Raw genomic sequence first — 25,956 nt, 5'->3', positions numbered from 1 at the left:
GCCTGAAACAGAGTAGATATCTGTTACATAATGATATATTCAGAGTGATTACCAGGACAACAAGCCACTGAAACAGTCGTATTGAGAAGAAAAAGTGTTCATAAAAGGGCAAAGTGTGGATCTGAAAATATGTCCCCTAAGAGGTTTACGACCAGCCTGGAAAATGCTCTTAATATTGTATTTTTTCATATTTTGCATACTCATTTAACTGTTCAAATACATTTTCTGAACTCTCTATATCTACACCAAATCCCTTCATTTTAAGTCAAAAAACAGTGAAATATTTAAAAAATCTGACTTTAAAAACTCATACATCTTTAATTTGAGTCGTTATGGAATGGAAGCTCATCTGTGGCTCAGATGAGTTTCCAGAGTTTCCAGAAACAATACAGAGGACTTGTCCTCGTGTTGCAGTGTTAGCTACGGTCTATGTTTGGATTGCGCTTGAAATCCAGAGAACCAGTAACAAGTGATTCAGGATTCGATTACATTAAGTTCATGTGGTAAGTCCAGGGAACCTTAAGGTGCTCTTTAACATGAATAAAATGGTATCAGAAAATAAATGAGAGCTAGAAGATGAGGTATATTTAAAGCCTTTCTGTAGTTTGGCACATGAATGGGTTAAAATCTTCATCAAGGCAGTTACTAAAAACAGATTCTTAACTTAATAAAGTCCAAAAAAAAATGTCCACGTCCTTCTCATACCAAGATAAAGATTGAGTTTAAGATTAAGATGATTAATTTAACATGTGTTTTTGTCAAACTAGTGTTTGAACTGTCAATGAACAATGAACAGTGAACTGTCGTGATCAATAAAAACAGATTGATTACACTTCATACTCCACAGTTTATGTATTATTCCATCTCAGTTCTTCCTAACTGTGGGAACACATGTTTGAGCTTTCACATGCAAATGAGGTTTGTTACACTTCTCATAACAAATCTCAGAATGTCTCAATATCACCCTGCTACAGCACATTTATAGTCCATTTTGTAGTCATTACAAGTCATTTTAAGAGCAGATAAATGAGAGAGTTTCCCATGCTGACACTGCTCTGTTGAGAACTTTGTTGGATTTTGTTTTCATGCTTGCAGCTTTTTACTGTACTCTCCAAAAGTACAGCATGTGGACTCGGTTTCAGCATGGCTGTTACCTTTAATGGTACAGACAGACAAGCATCTCCATATGGAAGGATATACAGCAAGTGTACGCAGCTATAGCAACCTATTTATGACCTCTCCCTCTGAGAAGAGAGAGATTTGAGGAGCTATAATTGGTTCTCCTCACATGTATTCTCCCCAGTGTGCGCCCTGCTCTCTCCACAGGGAGCACTTTGATGATAACTTGCTGCATTACACGCTAACTTTTCGACAATGGCTACACGCTCTGTCTTTATTGCCCCGACTCCTAATGGCTATCTTGAAGTGCTGCCTCTGGCAATCTGGTCGCAAATAAATAGAAGCTGACACAGTAATTTACTCAAATCTTCTCTACAGTTTTGCCCCATTCTCCCTCCAGAGATTACCCCTGTAACAACAATTATTTCAAATGTCATTGATTCCTGCCTGCAGGGCGCAGACAAAATGAACATAAAGTCTTTTCTCATGGCCAAAATTAAAATATTTAGGGTTTTCAAGAACAGGAAGGGTCTCATGAGGTGGACGACAAATGTAACCATTGCTTGGTTGTGTTTGTGTTCTGGATCAGACATAAAATCAGCTGTTTTCTTCACCAAATGACTATTAACCTTTATCTAATAGGGGCAATGGTTCTCATTTAGAGAGAAGACCCAGCGGAGGACATATAATTCCCTTTCAGTGGAGTCTTGTCAGCTGAGTGCACTAAACAAGATGAACACATGGCCCTGGTGCTGCTGTCTAGCTGAACAATCCTACCCCTGCACAAGCCATGGGATTCATATTTCCACCTGAGATCTTTTCAAAATATTTAAACACGCCGGAGATCAAAATCGAGCTCAGGCTTTTATTGTGATAACAATAAGATCAATTTGTATTTACAGCTATTTTCTGTTCCCACCCTTGTGTTTGCATGGTGTTTGTGTGAGTGTGTATGTATGTGTGTGTACACATTTGAGTAGCTAGGGGCGTCTGGAGAAACGTTTGTGCCTCATTTCCTTGTTTCATGTTGTTGTGCAAGGCACAGCTCAGTGGAGGGGATCTTAACATGTCACAGTGTCATGCCAGTGTCTCTGTCTGGTTCTACATGACCTCTTTCACCCTCTGCTCTCCTCTCCACGGACTCTGCTTGGCCAGACACTCCAGATAATGTAATAAAGATATTTCTGCTCCAATAAGAAATAAAGAAGGTGTCCTTGTGTGACCGACTGGTATTGAACTGTGTCTGCATGGACCTGAGCAAACCTGCTGAGCATAAGTATGTAATGTTGTAGTTCAACAGTACAACAAGATGGTGAGTTCCAGCACAAATGACTGCACAAATGTCTTATTGAAATTATGGAAAATGTTCTGACAATATAAATGTAGTAAGTTGAAGCAGCACATATAGTTTTTGCAGAAATATGTGCATGTCATTTGGTTTTTATTCGTTTGCAAACGCTTTTATACTTTAACAGTTATCAAGAGTCAGTTAAAGTCAAAAACAGGTCACACCAGCAAGAACTTGGCAGCTGATTACATGAGAATGGCATGGAATCCCGCTTCTCCAGGCACTCTGGATGGAAGTGAAGTTGCGTCAGAAATCCCTATTTTGTGAGTTTCAGCAACCCGTGGAGAGTTAAAATTCTACAATTTAAAAGACTAACACATGGTGGAATTTTTATATGGAGAATTTTCAATATTTTATACTCGGTATATTTAATGTGACTGCTTTTCTACCAGCAAAAAAATGAATTAACAATTTTATTTCTGGCACTGTGACGAAGGCGTTGATAGTTTTCCATGTTTGTGTTGGGGAATAAAACTTAAATCAATAAATGAAGTATGAAAAATCCACGGGTGGGACGACATGGACTCGTGACCTCAGTCCTTATGGAATCTTAGCTACGATCCTGTTTCAGGGCCATTTAGATACAGTATGTACGTATGAAATTTAGTGAAGATTGGATGAAATTTGTAGGAACAAAAAAAGCAAAAAATCTGTAAACAAAGGTCTCCAGTGAAACCTTGCCTCCACTCCTCATGATTTTAGCATTATGAACCAAAACAAAAAAACATAATTTGCCACTTAGTCCTTTGTTCATAACCTCATCTAATGTCAAAGTAGTTTTTGCGATATCCAGATAAACAAATCAAACTGGATTTAAAGTAACCTCCTTGAAGGAGGTGACAAATAAACCACAAATATCACAAGAGAAAACAATTAGCAGTCCTCATTTTGCATGTTAAGCAAAACATAAAATGCTATGTAAGTACAATGTGAAAAAGCATTCCATCAAAGCCCTCAATTTACACCGTCATCAACATCATCATGATCCTCTCCAGCAGCGTACATCCTGCTGTATATGATGACGCAGTCCAACAACCTCTCTATGATCTCTCTGCTTTATAGCTATTGTCTATCAGACGATACATTTGGCTGTGATGAGCCCTGAAGCAAACCCAGAACTGTCCCAGATTGCTCAATAGTCAGCTTCTGGCCCAGTTTGTTGATTAGTTAGCCTCTTTCACATAAATACTCACTCACACAGACAGACACACAAATGAGAATTGCACCCATGGGACACAATGATTCTATCATACTTTAGCTAAACATAGACTGGGAATTAGTTGACTGGATAATCAATTTGACAGAGTGCCTCAGCAATAAGTGAGTGAAATGCACAGACAGTGCATGTCGGATAAGCCTGTGTAAGTCTAACATTTGTCACACAGATCACACATGTAATCTGCATAAAGAAAGAGCCTGGAAAGTTTTGAAATCTGTTCATACCAGCCTTTAAACAAACCTGAACAAGTCTAATATTTTTATTCAAGGCCATCGTGAAGACTTTTCTTCATCTAGTTTTGTTTTGACTATTGAGTATTTTGTTGCAAAATGCCCACCATGTAAAAATGATTGCAATAAAAGTTCTCAGAGAAATCAACGTGGTTTAGCAGTACTGTATGTCTTGTAGTAGTAGTCTATCTGTGTCAAGCCAAATAATATTTTTTGGAAAAAAATCTCATCTTGTCAGCATTTTAACTGCAAAGCACTAAACACCTCTAAAAGTAAATGACTTCTGAATAATTACTACCTATAACCTCTGCTCTCAAGGGAGCAATTCCGCGAGCCCAGATGGCCACCAAAATAGGATTTAGGTGCCAAATTGACAACATTACTCACACAGGGATTATCAATTACCTAAATATCAATTGCAGTGTAATCTCACTGAATATGAAGAAGGTGTCTTGGACGAGGTGTCACTGACCCTGGTGTAGTGACTGCGAGCCAGGGACATTTTTATGATAACTATCTTTCCACAGAAACCTAATATTTTACAATGTGTGACAGTGTGGCAGTGTGACAGCCAGTTTATCACTATGTATGTTTCTATATGTAGAGGGGTCTATACTTTTATACATAAGTAAGGGTAGTCATATAAATGGTACATGGTGGTATTGCAGTTTTGTGTTTAACTGTGTACAGCTATGAGTTTGAGCTGTGAGATATTATTCTAATAATGTTCGACGCATCTCAGCCTGTTGGCTTTTACTTTGATCTTTTCCTGCAAACAGATTTTGTTGATTAAAAGCTATAGATTAATTCTATTGTCTAAAATTTTATCTTAACCTAAATGTAAATAAGAAGCTGCACAGTATTTAATGCAAATAAGTGCATTAAACTACTGTAACAAGCATTCAGAGAAGGAAAAAGAATAAAGCTGTCAAAACCCTTTTGATAACCTTTCTCTAGTGCAATACAAGTATTAGTAGATTACAATAAAAAAAAATGACACCCAAGTTTTTAATATCAACAGTATATAAAAAGAACATGTGAATCAGGAGTTGGCATAGAATACCACAGAAGCAGTAAATATGGGGCACGTCATGAATTTAATGGCTAGTCCAACCTACAGCACACCTGATTGGACAGGCCCACCGTCCTGATAACCAATCAATCGAAAGCACTGCAACGACCTGGCATCACCACGCACTCACGCAACGAACGTCAAGTGCGCATGACGATTGCGGTAAATAACTTACGACACACGAGCTTGCTGATTGTCCGTGTATTTGGATGGTAATCTTAAAACCGTAGACTAGCTTTAGCTAGCTAAAACAGAACTATTTACACAGAAAAGGTATGAACAGTAGCTATGTTGATAACTACCACCAAAATGTGGAGTGGCTGTTACTATTAGCCAATATTAGCAATGCTGTCGTTAGTTTGATAACATTAGCTAATTCGAAACTGACGGAGCATTTGCTGCAAAGCGTTAGCCGTAGCATTAGCCTACTAGAAAAAGTGCTAGACACACTGCTGTTGTGCTAGCGTTTGAAACACTGTAGGAGTATTTTAGTTAATATGTCCTCCAGGAGCATTGTCAGCAAGTTGAACTTGATTTTGATGCTAACAGTATTAGGCATGTATGGGGGCATTGCTATAAATATATAAAACTGTCACTGCAAGCAATGCAAAACTGTAGATTCAGTAATATATGACTGAAATGTGTTATTCTTTCTTTTGTTAGGTTATGAACGACAGCTGCATTCATACCCCAGGGATTGATGGCGAATGAATTCTGTGAGTTTAAACCTAGAGAGGAATGCAACACCAATGGTAAAAGGAGGTTGGAGATGCTCTGCAGACTGCTCATGGAGGACCTTCCCTCCTTCCCTGACAAGATTTTACAAACTTCAGGTATGTAGGTTATGTATACTGTGTGCATGTTCACTGTTTAAAGTTTTAATCACAGCTCAGAAAGTTAGGTCATGATGATTTGATAACTTGTTGCCCAAAAACAGTTCTGTGCAGTGTAACATAATGCAGTCTGCTACAGCAGCTCTGCTATAAATCCTACCTCTATGAAACTGCATACGTCCTACTTTAGTAGAGATTGTCGCAAAGGTGTTGACTCAACTTTGTAATGGTGTTATGCTATGAATATACAGCAGTAGCGCTGTAACTAAGGATTATTGTCATTATCGTTTGATCTCGATTCCTCCATAAAATGTCACTGCTTATCTCGATTTCCCAGAGCCCAAAGTGATGTCTTTAGTAGTTTGTAAAGCAGCCCAAAACCCAAATGTGCTTAATTTACTGTCATAAATACCATTAATACAGAAAACCAGCAAATTGAAATGATTAATCCATTATTAAAATAGTTGCCGATTAATTATCTTTTGATTGACTAATCAGTTAAGATTGTTGCAGCTATAGAATATTGTCTATTTTTCGTCGCCAGGTTTTATGCGAAACCTTTCACCTCACACGTTGTTAATTTTCCTTCAGATTTGTAAAGTTTGGATGTGTGTGATTAAGAAGTCAGGCAATGTAAATGAAACGTTTCAGTAAGTTTTCGTGACAGTGATATATACTACATAGATCATCTTCACTTATTTTGACTTGCTAATTAATCAACATTATTTATTCAGGAAAAAAAATCTAACTTTGTAATTAGCAAATGGCTTGATCTGTTGCAGCACACTCAGCAAGAATTAGGAACTTTGAATTTGATCTGAAAGTCTAAATAACTCATTAGCTTTATGATTTACTGAATCTTACATGAAGTCAGGCAAAAACAGTGCTGCTAGTGCTTGATGTGTGGATGATTATATTACTCAGTAAATTAACAGACAAATTAATCTCTGGGTAAATAATTCTATAATGTGGCATGTATAAACACAGGCTTCTCCTTTATTCCAGGAGAGTAATGTTTACATTAATAATTACTGATACAATGGACTCACTGTCTGCCACTACATAGCTTTATTGTATGTTTTGGTGACATTACATTTAATGCAAAGATGAACTTGTGCTGACAGTCGCTTGTTACTTTCTGTTTGGCTGCATAAAATAAACATTTGGCTTTTCATAAGACACAATAGACACAGTAAACACTAAGGACTGTTTCAAGCAAAAACATGTTTCCTTTTTGGATGAGGCTCAAAAGACAGAAATCTGGTCTCGTTTTCTAGCTGGACTGGAGCTTTGTAGCAGGCAGTGAGTGAGCACATTAATCTAATGCATCAGCAGGTCCACATTTGTTTTAATGCAAACTGAAGAGAAGAAACGCACTGCATCTCAAGGGAGAAGAAGCTTAAAATTTCACTCTAATGATAATAGATGATAATGTTAATGAGTTGTCCAAACATAACAAATGGAATGAATTACTGCCTTAGAACCAAGTCTGTTCCATTAAAATACAATAAAAAGGAAAGATTAGTTTTATATGGGAAATAAGTTTCCTCTTTTGCGTTATTGATGAGACTAAGGGGAACATATCAAGGTTGGCTTGAGCCTCTGGTCAGTATTGATAAAATATTGCTACTGTATAGTGCAACCATTTTTCTTGGATGCTGGTGTGACATTAAGCTAAATCGAATTATTATCCTGACTGCTGACCCCTCAATCGGCACCATGAGTCAACACTGGTCAAAGTATTAAGTTGAGTTTCAATGTCGGTCGTCTCTTTTTTGGGAGGCAAGATTATCTAAAGTGAGAACCCATGCCCATTTGAACGCAAGAGGTGACCAAAACCATACACTTCCATCCGTCTTGATGATCTTATTCCCCAAGTAATGTTGTTCCACTTTAATCAATTTTGTGGTGGGTCTGTGTTCATGGTAGTCAGGAACACTGGGATTATGTGCTGAGGCTACTGTCTCTCTCTCTCTCTCTGAGACGACCTTGTCTGTGTAACAGTACTGTTAGCCCTCGGCCTCCAGCAGTCAAACACACACTCAATCACCCCTGTAACCCTTGCAGTCAACAGCGGACTGTCGCAGGCCGTTTGCTACAATCTCAATTTGTATTTCGTCTCAGACTGTGATGACTTGACAGAGAAAAATAAGAGGATTTGTCTTGATCTTCAACTCTCCCTTGAGGAAGTAAGTCTTCACCTTGAAGTTCAGCAACTGCGTGGCGGTCTGCTTTCGACCAAGCATGTCCATTCATCCGTTACAATTTAGATTTTTTTTACAAACAGAATACATTCAGAGTGGAAGAGTGCAATTATCCACAATCATTTACATTATATGCAGTCTGTTTTATTTTCTGTAAAAGTGAAACCACAGGAATTACGTGTGTTTAGATGTATTGTGCACACTGTGCTGTGGACACAATGCATGTTTTCAGTTTTGGAGGAGATAAAAGAACGTATTTCCTAATAGGGTTGTTCGTACACATTTTAATGACATTTCTAGAGCATGACCTTCTCTGTCTGTGTTTTGAGTCATACAGTCTTCCAAAGAACTTTCTACTTATATGGTAAAACACTAATAAAGAAACCTTGCATTACAAAATAAGTAATGCTTTAAATGAGCACCTAATGATAATTTCATTATGAGCTACTGTGCTGATTATTTTCTCAATCAGAAATCTTTTTGTTTATGAAATGTCAGAAAATACTAAAAGAAATTGCAGAGCCAAAGGTGAAGTCATCAGATACAATCATATGGTAACTTATAACAATATCCAATATAACTAACATATATCGCAGAGAAAAGCAGCACATCTTCAGCGTTGAGAAGCTGGAACTGGTGAATATTTGGTATTTTTGCTAAAAACAAAACAGAAATTAGTGAAAGGATGATCAAAATATTTGCAGAATAATTTTCTTTTGATCAACTAGCTTTACAGTTTACCAAAATCATAGCAGCAGCCCTAAATAGAAGAGCAGCCCTCTGCCAAGCCTGCATCAGTAAACACTGCAAGCCTCTAACAGTGATGCACTGTAATGGCTCAGTCTTGAGCCTGGCCAGAACATCGCATGAGGTGCTAAACAGCAACTGGCTATAAATATAAGTGGTGAGCACTGCCAGTTGCACTCTTGCGGTTGAAATGAGCCCGATGATGGGAGCTTGAGAAAGAAAGGGGATATCAGTGGTCACTAAATCATTGTGTAATCAGCTCTCTATGCAGGATCATCCATGCATGTTCAACGCCCCATTCTGGAAGGCTCTAGCAACAGAATGCTCCAGCTGACCCCATCTGTACCCCATCTCGTTTTGCATTATTCCTAACCCATAAAAGTCCCATGCAGCACAAAAGAGTTAATGATTCCCTTTGTTTTGTTGCGGGGAACATAACCAAAGCAAATGACAACAACAAATCCATCAAACTTAGCAGCAGTGAGCACATCAGCAGTTTTTGCCAGCCCACCAGAGGCCTGAAATGCACATATTGCATGCTGGCCCCCCAAGCAGCAGGCGGCCCTGGGACTCGCCAGCCCCTCGGTGGCCAGAGAGGACTTGATAAATGACTGGAGCAAACTTCTCTGTCACCAGTGAGGGAGGAGTCCCCCACAGTAAGCTACATCATCCTAACAGCATTATTCTTTTCATGCCCATTGTCGATACAGCGTCCTGTGATTGGCGTCACGCTTTGCACAGGTTAATTGGAATCCTGAACTGGAAAACAGCAGGGGAAAAGTGCAAATATCGTCACCCAGAGAATCACCATATGAAGACCATGAATATGTGTGTCGATTCCAATCCATGGCAAAGACATGAAATGTTAACACGTTGAAGTACAGTTGGTACAGATAGTTAACAGTGACTATGTTTATATTCACAGTAATATTCCACAGTTATTCTGAATATGATAATATTCTGAATTTTATATGGTTCACTTAAATAGCATATTCCTGTTGGATTTTCAAAATTTGGCCTCAATCTGAATGTGGAATATGCTGTTATTATTTAAGTTTTAGGAGCATCCTTTGGACATGTACACAGCACATTCAATACTAGTCTCAATCTTGGTTTGTACTGAAGTTTACAACATGGCCTATTGCCCGTTTACGGTCAGCTCTGTGTGTTGTCTAGCCAACAGTTGGCAAGGCTGGGGTATGCAGAAAAGAAAAGCCTACATTTCTGTTCGGAAGGAGAAACACACCTACTTTTAAACATTATGAAAGACTTGGATATCAACAGGTTTTGGATATGTGCAATTTTTGCAAAGCCTACCTTTGATGGTTGAGTGAATTAAAGAGGAAAGCTGTGTTTGTTAATCAGAGTATGCATGTCTGCATGTAAATGGGAATATTAGTAGAATATTCATTTTCACTATCCACCTAAACAGCTTAGTAGAAATATTGTTTTTTTCAGAATAAGGACAAAAACCTTGATATTTTGTGCATGTAAATGTAGTCAGTGATTCTTTATGAAAATTTTATCAGGGGCATGTTTCTAATATTTAATTAGCTCTTAATTGACAATACATATGGTAGCAATGAAACGATCAATCACTGTGCTCCAAGAGATTTTCCATTCTGAGTTAAGAAACATGAGTTTATAGAGATAAAAGATCTCATTTAATATGAAAGCAATGTTTCTCAGAGTAGTTGGGGATGCTGTAGAGCCCACTTTCCAAGATGCAATGTTCTGTTCAAGTCCATTACTGGATTGGGAAAAGGTAACTCAATCACTGCATGTCTCTGGCCACATCACAACCATATACTCAGACCAGAGGGCACCAATTTGTTCAATGACCTCTGGCATAAACACGATAAGAGCAACACCTGGATAAAGTAGCTTAACATGATAGAAAACCGCTGAGAAGTCTAAACTTGACACCTTAAACATACCTTGTAATTTTCACTGAAATTCGTATATACAGTAATGTACTTGCTAAATGTAAAGGTAAATATGAATCATGTTATCAAGGTTAGGTGTGTCTGCAGGAGTTGTTTCTTTAGCCACATGCCAAGATGTGGGACAAATGCAGGGCCATTACACCGGAATGGACAGCTTTCCTCATCAGGGCAAATAGAAGACAATGTCAAATGGCCGTATTGATAAGTTAATGAGCCACAAAACGCTTCGTAGAAGACCCATCCACCACCCACCCCCACAGCCATCTCCTCAAATCATTGATTTACACATTATTCACATTGGAGTGTTTACATTGCAGAAATAGTCTAGGTAATTAAACGTCGCGTCCACGTGAACAAGTAACTTAACCATTAGCTTTACTCTTGATCCACAATTATCCAACATGGTCACGGTGACATATGTTTGCTGTATTGTGTCGTCAATGGAGGAGCAGCAGGGAAATCCCTAATGAGACCCGAAATACTTGTTTCATGTTTGAGCAGTAATGGAAATTACTTTTCCTTTTGGAACAGGCGCAGGAGAATCACAAGAATCACAGAGACAGCAGATCAAGAGTAAAATGAAGTATGCAAATGTAATCATATTTATCAGAGAATGCTTATGGCAGAAAGCTATTAATTTCTCCTCTGCTTCTTGACACTTTAACATATGCATCACCTGCTTCTCGCAAATGATTATTTTTGTGTTTTCCATCTCCGTTGACAGAGCATTATTTTCTTTTCCATTGCGTCTTGTTATTTTTCTAAACTTTCTCTGTCTGAAGAGTGTAATGGCCTCTGATTGAAATTTCATTCAGAAAAGCTAAGTGAAATACATGTTGTCTATTTAATGGAAAAAATAATTGCACGTCAGATGAAACAAAGCATGACGCATAGTAACCAGGAAGAGTGACTGAAAACACAAGTCAGCAAAGAGGTCAGGCTGTTCACTCTCTCATTTGCTGCAATTACTCGCCGCACTCATTCATTTACTCTTTGCATCACTCTCTCATCTGACTCATCTGTTGCTCGCTCACTCAACCACTCACTGATTTAGCTTCCCATACGAGAAATACCTACAATATGTAAAACAGTGGTGAACTTTCGAACTGTGGGAATATGGGTTGAAATAAAAGCTGCCACTTTTCAAGTTTCAATTGTGATTGGCGAAGTCTATTACAGTAAATCCTATGGCCATTTGACCAACTAATTATTCAGTTGCTTATTAGCGATACAGTAACATGCTACTTAGTCATGTTTAGCTGTTAAGTTGCTCTTAAACAGCTCCCCTTAATGTCTTGCAACATGCGTTCAACCATTTTTTTGTGTAACATTTTTCGTATCTCTCTGGTCTGTACAAACTATGCGTCCTTTCAATCTCTACTCAGCATAATTATCTCAGAGCAGCAGTGTTGCCCACCAAGGAACACAAAGTACTGACTTTTTAAAGAGTTTTCAGAAGTCATGGTATGTTGATTTGCATTGCATTATGGGCTACAGTCCTTACACTTGCAGTCCCATGTAATTGTGATTATGCCGTCTTCACTGAGCAATCTTGTGCTTGCTGTACATGGGTTTTGCCTATCTGGCATTATCAGTACAATATTGGATATGTAAACATTGGAACTTATTCAGTCTGTGACAGAAAAGTGATACGGTCATACATTTAGAAATGGCACAGTTATTTGGTCACTGCCATAATGATACAGTACTATCACTACATGGTGCAGTGTCATCATAGTGCCTCACCATAGTCCTCATTACGATTGTTGCATAAAACTAATTGTTGTGCGATATTCCATTATTACAATTTGAATATTACACCATTTCTTTCAACAACCCGTATGGATAAGCAGGGATCTCCTCTTCAGTCGTGAAGGTGACCTCTGCAGAATCGTGAACAGAAGAGCTGTTGTGCTGCTTCTCTCTCTCTCTCTCAAGATGACAGTTACTGCATTTGGATGAATAAAAAGCAACATTTCCTGTAAAGAGTGTCTGTCTGTGCGACTACTGTACAGCAGTGCTATTTCAATTCATCCCCGGAGCAGCCCACAGGAATTGAGCCCATATTGAGCTCACTCCTGGGCTCTGAGAGTGGTCAGGAAGATTGATTCCAGGTCTAGATCACCGCTCACTGAAGACTGAAGTGCAGTCTGGGTTGAGCTCGTGTATCACATGACCTTGTAGGTTTGATGAGAAAACAATACTAGAAAAATTATATAAAAATTCATATGAAGATAGAATAATGTCCCTGGCCTTTTTAGGGCATTCAAAGTTCTGGTCATTCCTAATTATTGCCTATCATAATAGAACAGCAGGCTATCATATCTTCACTATGTATAGCATAATGACCTGTGGGTTATTGCAGGGACAGTATGGTGGTGATCACTGCATCTGCCAAAGTGCTCTAACCTTTTGAGTATCACTTATAATTAGCGGGGAGAAGACATGCAAAAAATACCAGATGGTAACATTATTTGATAGTCTCCCAAAATGACGACCACGGTCCTTTAATTCTTGTGTGATAGTTTTAATTAAAATGGCTTGTCAAAACGACAATTTACGCTAAATTGATGCTATGCATGATGCTATTAATACAATGTCACTGACATTCCTATTAATTACCCTGACTAGTTGATATCACACACATCTTCATTATCGACATAAAGATTAAGATTGCTTTAACTGTTAGAGGACTGGAGGAACCCTAAGTGATGCACATCCATTCAATATGAATATTAGCTCATTTTGATGCCAGCTCAAGTTATAAATGATGTGCTTTAACTGTCATATGTGTGTTTTCTTGTTCTTTATTTATTAATTTATTATTTTGTTTACGGTTCTTGCTCTGTGACCTGAGAAATGGCACAAACAATGACAAGCTTGACAGGGAATATTGTGGACAAAACAAGCCTCTGTTTGGCTAACCAACCAGCAAATATATCTGATGATGCAGTTTAGTCGCTTCGCATCGCAGCGGGTCGTACGAACGATCAAGCTGAGCAAATTATTTGGGTCTACCATTGAAAATCTACACATTTTGTCCGTATTACACTAGTAGTGCATTCACAATACAGTTCACTGTCATGCTAACTGAACTGAAGAGAAAATGCATGCCAAAAATACCAGGCCTTTCTCATTTCATTTTAGGAGTCATATTGGATTTGTAACAGAGTGTACTGAGTTAACTGTCCATACGCTGAAAAACAGCAGTTACCTAACCACAACCATTAACTCACGGGCTACCTAGGATTAGGAGATTAAGCCTCAAGACTGAGCTAACGGCATGCTAGCTGCAAGCAAAATACTGTCAGAATTTTCATTTAGGATTCTTAGGATTCCTTGACTTATCATAAAGATCATATAGAATCTGTACAATAACCTATATTTGAACAGCCTGTCAAAATCAATTTCACAACACAATATCATAACCTACAAAAAAAAGAAATTAAAGCACAATATATTTTTGACATACTTTGTAAGCAGCGCTATGGGTGAACATACGCCACCACTATTGATCAATAGTATATCAAAAATTGTTAGGTTGCAGTGTGTTGTATGAGGCCCAGGTAAGTGAACAGTTCAGTCAGGTCTGTCTGGTTCATCTGTTTTTTCCCTGTGACAGGGTAGTCATCTTCATTCCCTTTGTCCTTACTTTGGAGCAGGAGGCAATATATAAAGGTCTGTGCTCACATGAGGTGTCTCCCTAACCTCCCCACTTGTCCTCCCGGACTGAATAATGTCTGAAGCTTCAGTCTCAGCTTGATATGATGAGTTATATCCTGATTTCAGAGAAGTGGACATTTCATTTTGTAATATAGACATTTTATGATGCGGTCATGTATGATTCCATCCCATTGACTTCAATGTTTTATTGTCAGATAAGAACTGTGAGCCATTCACATTATTAGCTTAGGCATTCAAAAATCTCTTAAGTGTTTATCCAGACTTCTGCCTCATATTACTTACAAATTAAAAAAAATATTATTGTATTTTTCTGTATGTTAAAATATCAGTTGGTGAATGAAAGCCCAAAATAGCGGCCAGTTTCTGTATTTCCTAAAAATAAACCACTTACTTCACATAATAGTAGTGTATTTTAATTGTACATAGTTTATGACTGTTTGTCCACACTGTTATCCTTTGTTTTATGGTACCAACCACAGTGAGCTCAAAGTCAAACTCAATATGATGAGGTATTAGCCTCCGCCACCATTTCACTCAGACATGTCAAGGTCAGGTCACTGTGGGATTGTCTCCAACCCCCAGCGGCCGCAGCCACACATCTTCCCTCTGTAGGGGACGCACATTATTTGTGTTCACCTCATCACTGCTCAGATGGGCTGTGCAGAGATAATAATACCCCCTTTAACCTTCTAAATGATTACAATTGCAAGAAAACAACTGCTTTTTCTGCCACTGTCACTGCTTTAATTTTGATTTTAGGCTAGATTTTCATTTTACTCTGTCACAAGTGGCTGCAGCTCGTTGTGCTGTTTATATCACATATATATGAGCAACACAGGTATTTATACAGACACAATCTATGTTTTATAGGCGCTCCATCCTGCAGTAAGACTGCAATGATGAACCTACCCACCTGCCTGATGAACTTGTACTTCAAAGCAATGAGACCTCCAGTTTTTCTGCCATGGTGTTTACTCTGAGGCTGCCAGAGGAGGAAGGAGAGGGGATCCATTTGTCCCAAGGTGAGACACACTCTCCACCACCCCGATGTTAAATAAACACTCCCAGACCTCTGGCCAGCTCACTCCAGCCACTGGAATACCATTGGTGTGTCTGGATGATGGAGGGCTATTGTTATCTATCGCCTCTGCACTCTGCTGAGAGGCCAATGAGAAGGCTCGCCACAGCGTTGTGTTACATATAGACTCGCCCACTCACATTAAGTTATATTTGTCGGTCCTAAATAAAAATAGAAAAGGAGATTTACAGACACTTTCTTAGAATAACACCTGATTGAAGAGGGAGAGAGGGGGGAAAAAAAATTAGAGCGCAGCTCAGCGTGTGTTTCATCACCTGCAAAGCCAATGAGGGAGAGCGTCTCCGCGTCAACAACTATAAAGCGTATCCCAGCTTCTGCTGCTGCTGCCATCTCCGCTGCACGCTACACTAACCAAGAATGTGTATTTCTGCAGATGATTAAATCAATACCATTTTGACAAGACTTGTTGGAACATGCCTCTTTATTTTACGCAATTCCTTCCCTTTCGTCAGGGAGCATTTATCAACCTGCCGGGGCGCTGTCACCTAATGGAGATTGTTCTTTAGTCTGCACTTGATAGAAGGGAACGATTATGATGCATGTCGATAGCTCACACAGATATTGACACAGGAACAAAGAGCAAACCCTTGCGGCTGATAGCCTTTTCCCTCACACTCCCTCAAAGCACCTTGGTCATGTTTCAAACGTGTCTTTCTCCTTCACCTTACCTTTCCCATGATGATTTCCTTTGTTTTAGAGGTCAATTAAGGTCTGTGGGCCCCATAATGCTGCAGTTGGTGAGGGAACTCCACTGTTCCCTTATATTTACTTTTCAACACAAACCAGCGATCCTTCCTCTGTCATCTTTTGGCTTTGGCCTTTCCCCCAACAAAAAAAAAATCTGTCACCTTTGAACGGCTTTTCCGTGTTGCCTTTGGTTTGGCACATAAGGGGTTAATGATAAAACCAGCCCACGGTGTGACAACAGGCCGTGAATATAATAAGCTTGAAGGAGACAGGAATGAGAAAAGGTGGGATGCATATAAAAAGAGGGAGGAGAGAGGGAAAACAAATGATGAGCTCTACCTATAAATTCTTCATCTGCATTGGCTGATTGGAATGGCTTGACTGTGCGCTCAGCTGTGACTTAACAACTAATCCAGTTTGTAAGTTATTATTTATCTTCAGGAAAGTTTGTCAAACTTGGGCTTTGATTTTCTACCCTGATTTCCCTCTTGTGGCTCGCTCTCGCACATGCTCCCCACATAATTTATGACTGCCTCTGGTCTTGATGACAGATTATTAAAAGTAGAATTAGTTTTTTGCGCGGGATTTCTCCACTGGGAATTGGGAAGGCAGTGCTCTCCGCGGAAGGTCTCTTACGAGGTCTCCATTACTAATAGAAGTTTTTTTCTCTGATGGGGGGCAAGGAGACTAATGATTTGAATTTACTGTGGCAGCCGTCACGTGGTCTGGAAGGCATCAGTCGAACAGACAAGAGGTTAACTTCCTCCCTGTGGAGAGGTTTATTGGATTGTTTAGCAGCAGAAGGATAATGTTTTTGTCATAGACTGCTGCGGCAAAACAGCGGTGTGGCAGAGAGAAGGGGAGAAGAGAAATGAAGGGAGGAAGGACACAGAGAAAAGGGGGTCCAGGGATGGATAGAGGAGCAGAGAGGAGAAAGGAATGAAAGGGAGAAAACGGCATCATCGGCGCACTGTGAGCAAGGCAAAAGCAAGTTATTTCTAATATAGGTGGACAGATACGATAAAGCACGGTGATAGTGCACCATTCCTCTACAGCTCGTACATGTGCGCAGGAAGAAACACACTGCCGTTCAGTGGCGTGCACAAAACAGGAGTACACACACACATTCAGTTTCACTCACACACAGACAAAAAGAGAGATGTTAGTTCCTTTCACCTGATGGCCGTTTGGAGCTTGTACTCCCAGCATGCCTCGGCAGTATGGGTACCAGAGGGGAGTCACAGCGCAGCTGAGAGCCTCGGCTTAATCTTATGCATCATTAAGCACTCAGCGGCAAGCCAGCGCTGTTCATATACATCATCCACGCTTAATAAACATAATGATGACATAAGATGTAATTCTAGATGAATTTTCATTTTATAGGGAAATGGAGAATTCCTGTAGAAAGGAAAGGAAAAAAAGTAAATTATCTGGGAAGTACAAAATAAATTATGTTTTTTTTCCCACTTAGATGAATGTAGGTGTTTGGTGCATCTGAGTTGGGGATAGTGTGTTAGGCTGAATGGGGATGTGGCGTGAATGGTGGCGATGAGGCTTTTGGTTATGGCGATGGTGACGATGGTGTGGCAGGTGTGGTTGGGTGAGAGGCGGGGTTGTGGCGGATCGTGGGGAGGAGGGGGTCGGAGAAAAATGGGGTTGGCTATTGTGAAACGTTTGCAATTTTTAATTCCTAATCGCAGGGCATGATGGACAGGCTGAGACACCCCAGAGTGTGGAGCTCATCCATCATGGGAAGAGGAAACCAGAGAGAGAGAGAGCGAGAGAGAGAGAGAGGGGAGATGTAAAATTTCAGATGGAGTTACCATACAGGGGGGAGAGGGAAAATAGATTCCCGATAAAAGCGAAGGATGTGGGAGTGAAAGGGCAGCGGGTACTGTGGGAGGGCATCACGGGCCTGAGATTGCTTCATGTCTCCCTGCTGGGACCACGAGGTAGCTTGGCCTGGAAATGAGTTCCGCTTTCAGGGACTGTACCAGACATTGAATCATCCTGAGAATCATCCTCGCTGCACTTGTCTCCAGCAGATAGTAGATGCAAAGTGGCGGTGACCTGGCAATGGTAAAGTGAATACTCAATGGGATACAGTCAACCAAGGAAACAGCAAAACTACTGAAACACAAGGGATGTAAATGCAAAACTCTCCAGGATCCTCCGCTTTAAATAGTCTCGTCTGCCTCTGAACCTGGATGCCTCCATTTGTAAACTGAAAACTTACAAAAACAAAAAAATCCTTGAGCATAAGCTCAGATCACTTTCCCGTTGTTTGATAAGACAGCTATATTTACTAAATGAGTCATCTCCGCCTGACTGTTTCCTTTTTGTCAGAGCAAGTTTTCGCAAAGTGTTTGTGGCCTGATAGCAGCAAGCACCCTGAGAGTATGTGAACTGTACATCAAACATGATAATGTCTCATTATGTCTGAGAATTAATTAGCTTCAGTGTGTTGAGGTCCTGGTTGCCTGCCTTTTTCCTTTTTTTGAGGCGTAATGCGAGTTTTAGACCTCAGCAAGTTTGGAGGCAGTGGACCATATGAGCCAGTATGCCAGTGGGTGAGCCAAATCTCTCAATGCAGGGATCATTACCATCCCTCTTTCTCTCTGTCGTTCTTATTCTCGCTCCCTCGCTTTCTATTCTACTCTTTATTTTATTTTTGTCCCCTTTCATATATACATGACACGTACAAAGTCTCATTTTTTACATTAATTATCTAAACACTTTCAGTTTCTTCATCAGACCAAATACACATCCTCCGTAGTCCAGTCATGTGAAAATTAGATAAAATATCTAGTTTATCAGACATGAATTTAAGTATCCACAAGTCACAAATAAGGTTGGGCCTATTGTGTTGTCATCTTCTTGGTAATTAGTTACCCACAATCCCCCTCACTCTCCTTTCTAGAAAAAAGAGCAGTAATAGGCAGAGAACAGTGACAGGATCAGAGAAATGGGCTTTTAACTAACATGCAAAGTGATGAATGGATTGACCACAATGTAGACTAATGGAGCCATGGAACTAATTAGGCCGAGCAGAGCTGTGCTTAAATGTAAATGGATTGAGCTGGATGAAACGTAGGAACAGCTGAGAGAATGATGAGGTCCTTCACTTGGGGGTCAATCAATGGCCAAGCAAACACAATCTATGGGCCTCCGTGAGGTCGTAGCCAAGGAGTGTGTTATCTGTTTTAATTCAGGCATTGTTGCATGTGTACAGTATGTCCGAATTTATGCTTGGATTCCTTAGACATGCACTACGTTTGAATGGTCGTTTGAAATCACCTTTCATTCTGATGTTCTCTTCTTTCCTTCAATAATAGCTATCTTAACAGAGATACAAAACTATAATTCAGACACCATGTGTGTTGGTTATATTTGAAATAGCTGCAACCCCAAAAGAAGAATAATTAAATGATTAAAACTTCCACTTAGTCCTTGACCCCACAGTGTTGCATGAGAGAGGAGACTACTGTTTTAACCATTTTTTCCCCAAATACCCTTTGATTTTGAATTTGCAATGTGCCTGTTTATTCCAGATTGTCACAGGCATTATCGTGCACTTGATACTGAAACAAGAACCTGTTTCTATTTAAATCTGCACAGATTTTGAGGCCAAGCTTCCAGTTTTGTTTATCAGTGACTGGTGATTTCTTCTATTGTTATTTAACTGTTGCTCAGAGGTGCCTTTGTCTCTTTCTGCCTTTTCAGTTGTCAGTATGGTTAACCATTGTACAGCATGTTGTTCTTCATGTATAAAACATGTTTTCGGTGTTGTTTTTTTTTTTTTTTGGAAATGTTTCACGCAAAATAGTGTCTGTTTGTAAAGAGGAATATCTGAACCTAAAAGCATGAAAAACCTTTCAAAAACATAGAGTATTCCTCTCAGACATCTGACTGCACCAAATCAAGCTTTTGTGGCTTTTGAACAGTAGTGTAGAGCTTCCGTGTCATTGATACATAAGGCTGACTGCATGACTTTGCAGAAAAGCTGTAATAAATCTCTAATCATTCTCGTCCCTGGTGCCCAGCTCTCAGACCCTGCAGCTTGGCACCTACCACATGTTTGCTGGCGTGCCCTCTGACTTTGCGGTCCGTGTAGACCGCTTCTGTTGGCCGTGCCTCAAATCTGCTGCTTTCACCTCAAGAATGGCCACAAAGATAATTAATGCGCTCAGCTACAACATCTAACCTGCGGTTCTGCTGCTCACATTGAGCTGTGTTTCCTGCATATTTTCAGTCTTTATGGCCATGCTGTGACCTTGTAAACATATGTGGAGTGAAGTAAGTGACAGCAGTTTACAGACTTGGCAAATGCGTTTCTCTGTGTGTTTGCCTTTGCCTGCTATGCTTCCTAGTGTGTCCTGTACAACAATTATAGCTTCCCTAGCTAGAAGAGAAGAGCAATAACATCCACTATGAAGCCTACCGGTTGCTGGGATGCAGTTCATTTCCCTCTGTTTGGCTCTGTAGGCGCTGCACATCCCCGAATTAATGCGTGCAGAAATGCAAATAAGCCACCCTAGTAAAAGTTGACATTGCCTCCTCTGATAAATTTTTCTGCTGAGGTAAGAGACAATTTAATGCAGAATTAGAAGTCACTCTCCGCCACCATTTACATCCTTAATTAGCTGTAATTTCTCTGCACCCATTAGAGAGAGAGCGAGAGCGAGAGAGAGGACACAATAGAAGAGGAAGAGGTTAAGATGAGAAGGTGTTGCCTTCCCCAGTGCCAGGCTGGTGTGTGTCTGTGTCTGAGTGTGTGTTGTGTATCAGTATGTCCTCCCCAGCTAGGTTGCCTTTGGTGATTGATACACGTCTTGCTCAGTCACCAGCCATTGGCACTGGGGTGGATGTAAACACTGATTAGAGGGAGGAAATGAGGCCCTCACTTTGTCCTCTGTGTCAGGGAGCACTGCGGTGGCTGTCTCTGTTTGTCTAGTTCTTTCCACCTGAGCACGTTTCAGAGGACACCGTTAGCTACGCTTTATAGCCATTATTTAGATAGCGACACAACGGGATGCTCCTTTTGCTCTTTGACTGACATGCCCAGCCATGTGCTCAGCAATTCAACTCCCTGCATCGGACAAAGTGCCTACAAGTTTGTGAGTGCACGAAAATGATGATGTGTCAGTTTGTATGAAGGAGAGGTTGGACAGGGTTACAGCTGATTTGATAGGAACGCACAAGTAGCAAGCAGTGATTTTACTTTCCGTCAGTTTAGTATCGAAGGCAAAGTTTCATAAGTGTTTTACCGCTGTTACACCACTATGTCTTTGTTATGCATTGTATTTGCAATTTATTAATTCACAACTGTTATAAAACCTGACAGATACTTGATATTGTTTTTCCTATATTATAAAGTGCATACAAGCAGTATGGTGTGCTGTCTATTCAGGTTTCTGGTTATGCTTCAGGATATTTATCATACTATTTACCTGTAATGTTACTATACATGCAAATCATGAAAGCGGATACCTTCCCCTTATGAAATTATGACAAACCATTCAATTTGAACAACAAATCGGCTCCAACTACTTTGGTGGTGCCTTATCGGGAGAAGAACAGCACAGAAAGAGTGCTGCACAGAAAACATTTTTCTTTCTTTGCCAGGAAAAATGAACTGTCAACATTTAATGATAGATATTTGCATTGTGATACAAATCGTGTCCTTGGCCCTAAACATAAGATATAGATCCATTTATAATGAATTCAGATAAAGTGTCCTTTTTGCATTCTTGCTCTAATGGATTTGTGGAGCCAGCGTCAGTGACCCTGGCGCAATCAACAAAAACCTGTGCCAGTGGATGATCAGACAGACATCTATCATTTCCTCTCACACCTTCTAAGACGTCGCTGATACTTAGGTGCAAATGTATTTTTTCAGCCAAATGTATGTGTAACTTCTGCAAGCTGGCTGACTTTTTTTCATGGTTTTGTGAGAATGTGAGGAAGAAAGGGGGCAAAAAGACATTAGATTTTTTTTTTCCATCATTAAGCTGTGTCTGGGAGATGATGTGCTAGCCGTATGTGGTCCAGGGGAAGTATTTATAGCCCTGCTGGAATCTTGCTGTGCTGCGTTGATAGCAGAGATAATGGGAGAGAATGGGACGCAGCGAACTGTTCTAATGACACCAACAAGACAAGAGAACAGCGAGGATAAATAAATGTTAGCCATTTTCTCTCGCACATCATTTGCATTTTTTCTTGTTAAGGTCACTTATAGACTCAGACAATAACAATGAGGGGAAAAAAGCTCTTGCCGAATATAAAATCAGAAATAACAAAAACAGAACTACTTAGTATGCAAGTAATTGATTTTATTTCCTAATAATGTGACATTCAGTTAAAGATAGTGCCGGTTTTTAATTTTTAGCCCTTTTAATTCCCGTGTAGCTGCTTGAGTGGGTTTCCTTGTGAAATAGGGGGAATACAAACAAGATTTCACTTCATTACACAGGAACAAACTGTACAGAAATTGCACTTACTTATGGAAATGACTGTTAAACATGCACAGCATTATGTGCTCTGCCTGTGCCGAAAATGTTGGAAACATTAAACCATGAGCATATGAGTACAGACAGTGAACCAGCAAGGAGGGCCAATTACCAGGGACTGAGTTTGAGGAGCACTGTTCCCAGGGATGATCAAAAGGGACAACTGATTAAAGAAATACATTGACCTTAAAATGGGCCTAATTTAATCAGCCACTGTTTCTGACGGGGGAAACACACTCCTAATGATAAACTGACTTTCCTTCGTTTCAGGAGCTCACTGTAACACCTAACTCAAATAGCATTTAAAGCTGCTGACAGACCTAGCTGAGCGGCCGGGCTTGTATAACTTATTTGTTTCATTTCATACTTCCAACAGTAGTTGCGGTAACTTTGTGAAAGAGTGGGTCATTAGTGTAACCTCTGGGCCCCGTTTTGCTGCCGGAAGGTAATGAGAGACAAACAGCATGGTCAGCAGTAGGCATAAGTGCTGGGGTTTATGGGCAGTGTGTTGTGTCCCAGGTTAACACTGATGCCACCATTTAGAGCTCTGTGTTTTAGCACCCGCCTGCTAATTGAGATGACAAAGGCCATAACAATGACATTGTTGGCCAAACGGCCCTCTCTAGACCCGCGTCTGGCTCCAGTCAAGGACGTCCAGCAGGCTGTAAGTGCAACCTTGGAATTTAAGATGGTGCCGAGACCTTATGTGTATCTCGAAAACAATTAGCCCAGCTCAGGTGGGCCAGCACACATTCTCAAACCCTTTTAAGTGCCAGAGCTGCACCACTTGTTTTGTTTGTTTTGCTTAAAGTCACATAAACCACATCCTTCACTCACAACAATAGCACATAAATGGCAAGCAAGTGGAATGGATATTGTGTTGTTATTTCAAAAATCAAGTGAGATTACCTTATTTGTCATTTATGCTTCTCATTACACACGGAGGCATCCTTGTAAATAGGCTGCCGCTGTAATATGAAACAACATCAATTGACACCCCATAAAACATATATAACGTGTTAACAAGAGATATAAACAAGACCAGCTGTTGAATTATCTTTGACTATCCTAAAACTGTGTTTGTGATCAATTAAGGCTCAGTCTCACAATTTCACATCGAAAACAGGATGTCTTCTGTTACCAGTCTAATAATAGTAATGCATATGGCGAGTGTTTTGATTAACATAATGGAAAAATAGCCCACATAATTTATCTTCTAAGTCCGAGGGAGAGAGAGCCAGATTGGAGCCTGAGGACTCAATCCACCTCAACATATGCTGCCATTGTAAGTCTCTGAATGTGGAGTATCTCGAGCCTCGTTCCCATGATATTTATTGAAAAACATTTGACTTTATGAGCTGCATACTTAATGAATGCCTATCGATGCTGCGGCTCAGCAGATGAGGCTATAATTCTACATATAAGTATCGCAATCACATGTGGGTCTGTAATGTTGTTTCTAATTGTGATCTATTCTAATTTCTAGTTTGTCAGTCGTGGACTGAGGCAGGACTGCACCACCATTTACATTGTTCATTTGCAAATTATTTTTTGAAAGATACATTAGCATTATAATCATTGCGTTTCCTCTTGAGAACATTTTCTTTTTCTGTCCTAGCCATGTTTTTTCGTGTACAACAAAAGAGACAGAAATCCTGATCTGTACGGCTGACAGCTGGTCAACTTAATAAGGCGACTTTTCTACTTTGTTTGCGATTGAGATATAGTTTCTTATATCAGTCAGCTGTGTCCGTCCACTTGCAATGTAGCACACCACTGCTGGATAGGAATGCTTTTTTTTGCAAACTATGACGGAACAAAAATACCTGCACAGATGAAATCACCTTGCTGTAAGGGAGATGTCGATGTCTGGTCAAGCTCCAGTTTTATACCCAGCAACAGACAAACATAATTCAAATGCATTGCCTGGCTTATCTTATCTTGTAAGATGGAAAACATAACCTCAGAAGTAAATCTCATTCATATATTTTTCTGAAACCAGATCCGCAGTTGCAACTTAACACTAGTCCATTGGTTTTGTCTGAGTGATTCACCTATCGGAGGAAAGTTAGATGTATTCCACTGATTGTCTAGCTGCGAGGAAAAATCCATCTCGGAGCATCCTGCGGCTGCTGGGCCTTTATTGACATATCAGATGGGACATTGGAGGAGAAATTGGCCTCATTTGTTTCTCATGTCACCTTAATGGCAGATCTCTTTCAAGGGGCAAAGAATTGACAGGCCCCCGGTCTCAGTGAGCAAACAGCCAAACCTAGTTTATTGGTTTCCTCTTGCAAACACTCTGCCTAATGTGGCTGGCTAGATCAGCCTCCAAAGTTGAAAAGATCCCCCAGAAAATATTAATCAAGTCCTGTGACTGATTGTCTTTGCATGATAAATTATCTGGAAAGGGACAGTGTTGCTATAGCCCAGGGACATTTATCACACGCGTAGGCTGAGTTGGGATTCCAGGAGAGAAACGACTGTGCTGACAGAGTGGAAGGGTCAATTAGACATTTTCAGCGGGGATGTACTGTATATAGCATCTCAGAAACAGTGGTAAGATGTTTTAGACTACATTCTGTTTGAGCTAGCAGTGAATGATGTTTTACACCGAGGTTTCACGTGTTGCCCAACCAGCTTCAGGTATCACAACTACACCTTCTACAGTTGTTATCCACCAGCTATCATCGTTGTCAATACTTATACCAATCATTTCCCTCTTCAGCAGTGTTAGCGTCTTGTTTCCCCGCTTGATTGAAGTTTCTGTGCGTCACTTGGAAGTGAACAGGTGTCAACCTAGCACAGGCACCTCGCAGATGGCAGCATAATTAGCATTGATTCTGGCAGGCTTTCACAGGCCAGGGTCTAGATGGCCGTGACGACCAACTAACCTCCCCACCTCTTGATGGGCTACCTCTGGGACAGATCGAAGCTCATTTTACTCCTAGAGTGGTGCACACTAAAGAACTTAGTAACACACACCATCTGAGGCACACAAATCCTGCTGTATAGCCTCTGAGAGAAACAACTGACAGTGTAAAAATGCTCTTTAGTTGAGCAAAATAATCCATCGTTAGTGTTTTAATTTGTCTGAAATGCTAATGAGTTCAGTTGAAACTATTTGTCTGTTATTCATTGAATATGGCTGCAACTAATGATTATTTGACATCTATCTATCTATCTATCTATCTATCTATCTATCTATCTATCTATCTATCTATCTATCTATCTATTCATACAGATTTATTTCATACAT

This window comes from Chelmon rostratus, chromosome 21, assembly GCF_017976325.1.
Source record: "Chelmon rostratus isolate fCheRos1 chromosome 21, fCheRos1.pri, whole genome shotgun sequence".
Taxonomy (NCBI): Eukaryota; Metazoa; Chordata; class Actinopteri; order Chaetodontiformes; family Chaetodontidae; genus Chelmon; species Chelmon rostratus.
Note: the sequence above shows the minus strand (reverse complement) of the source record.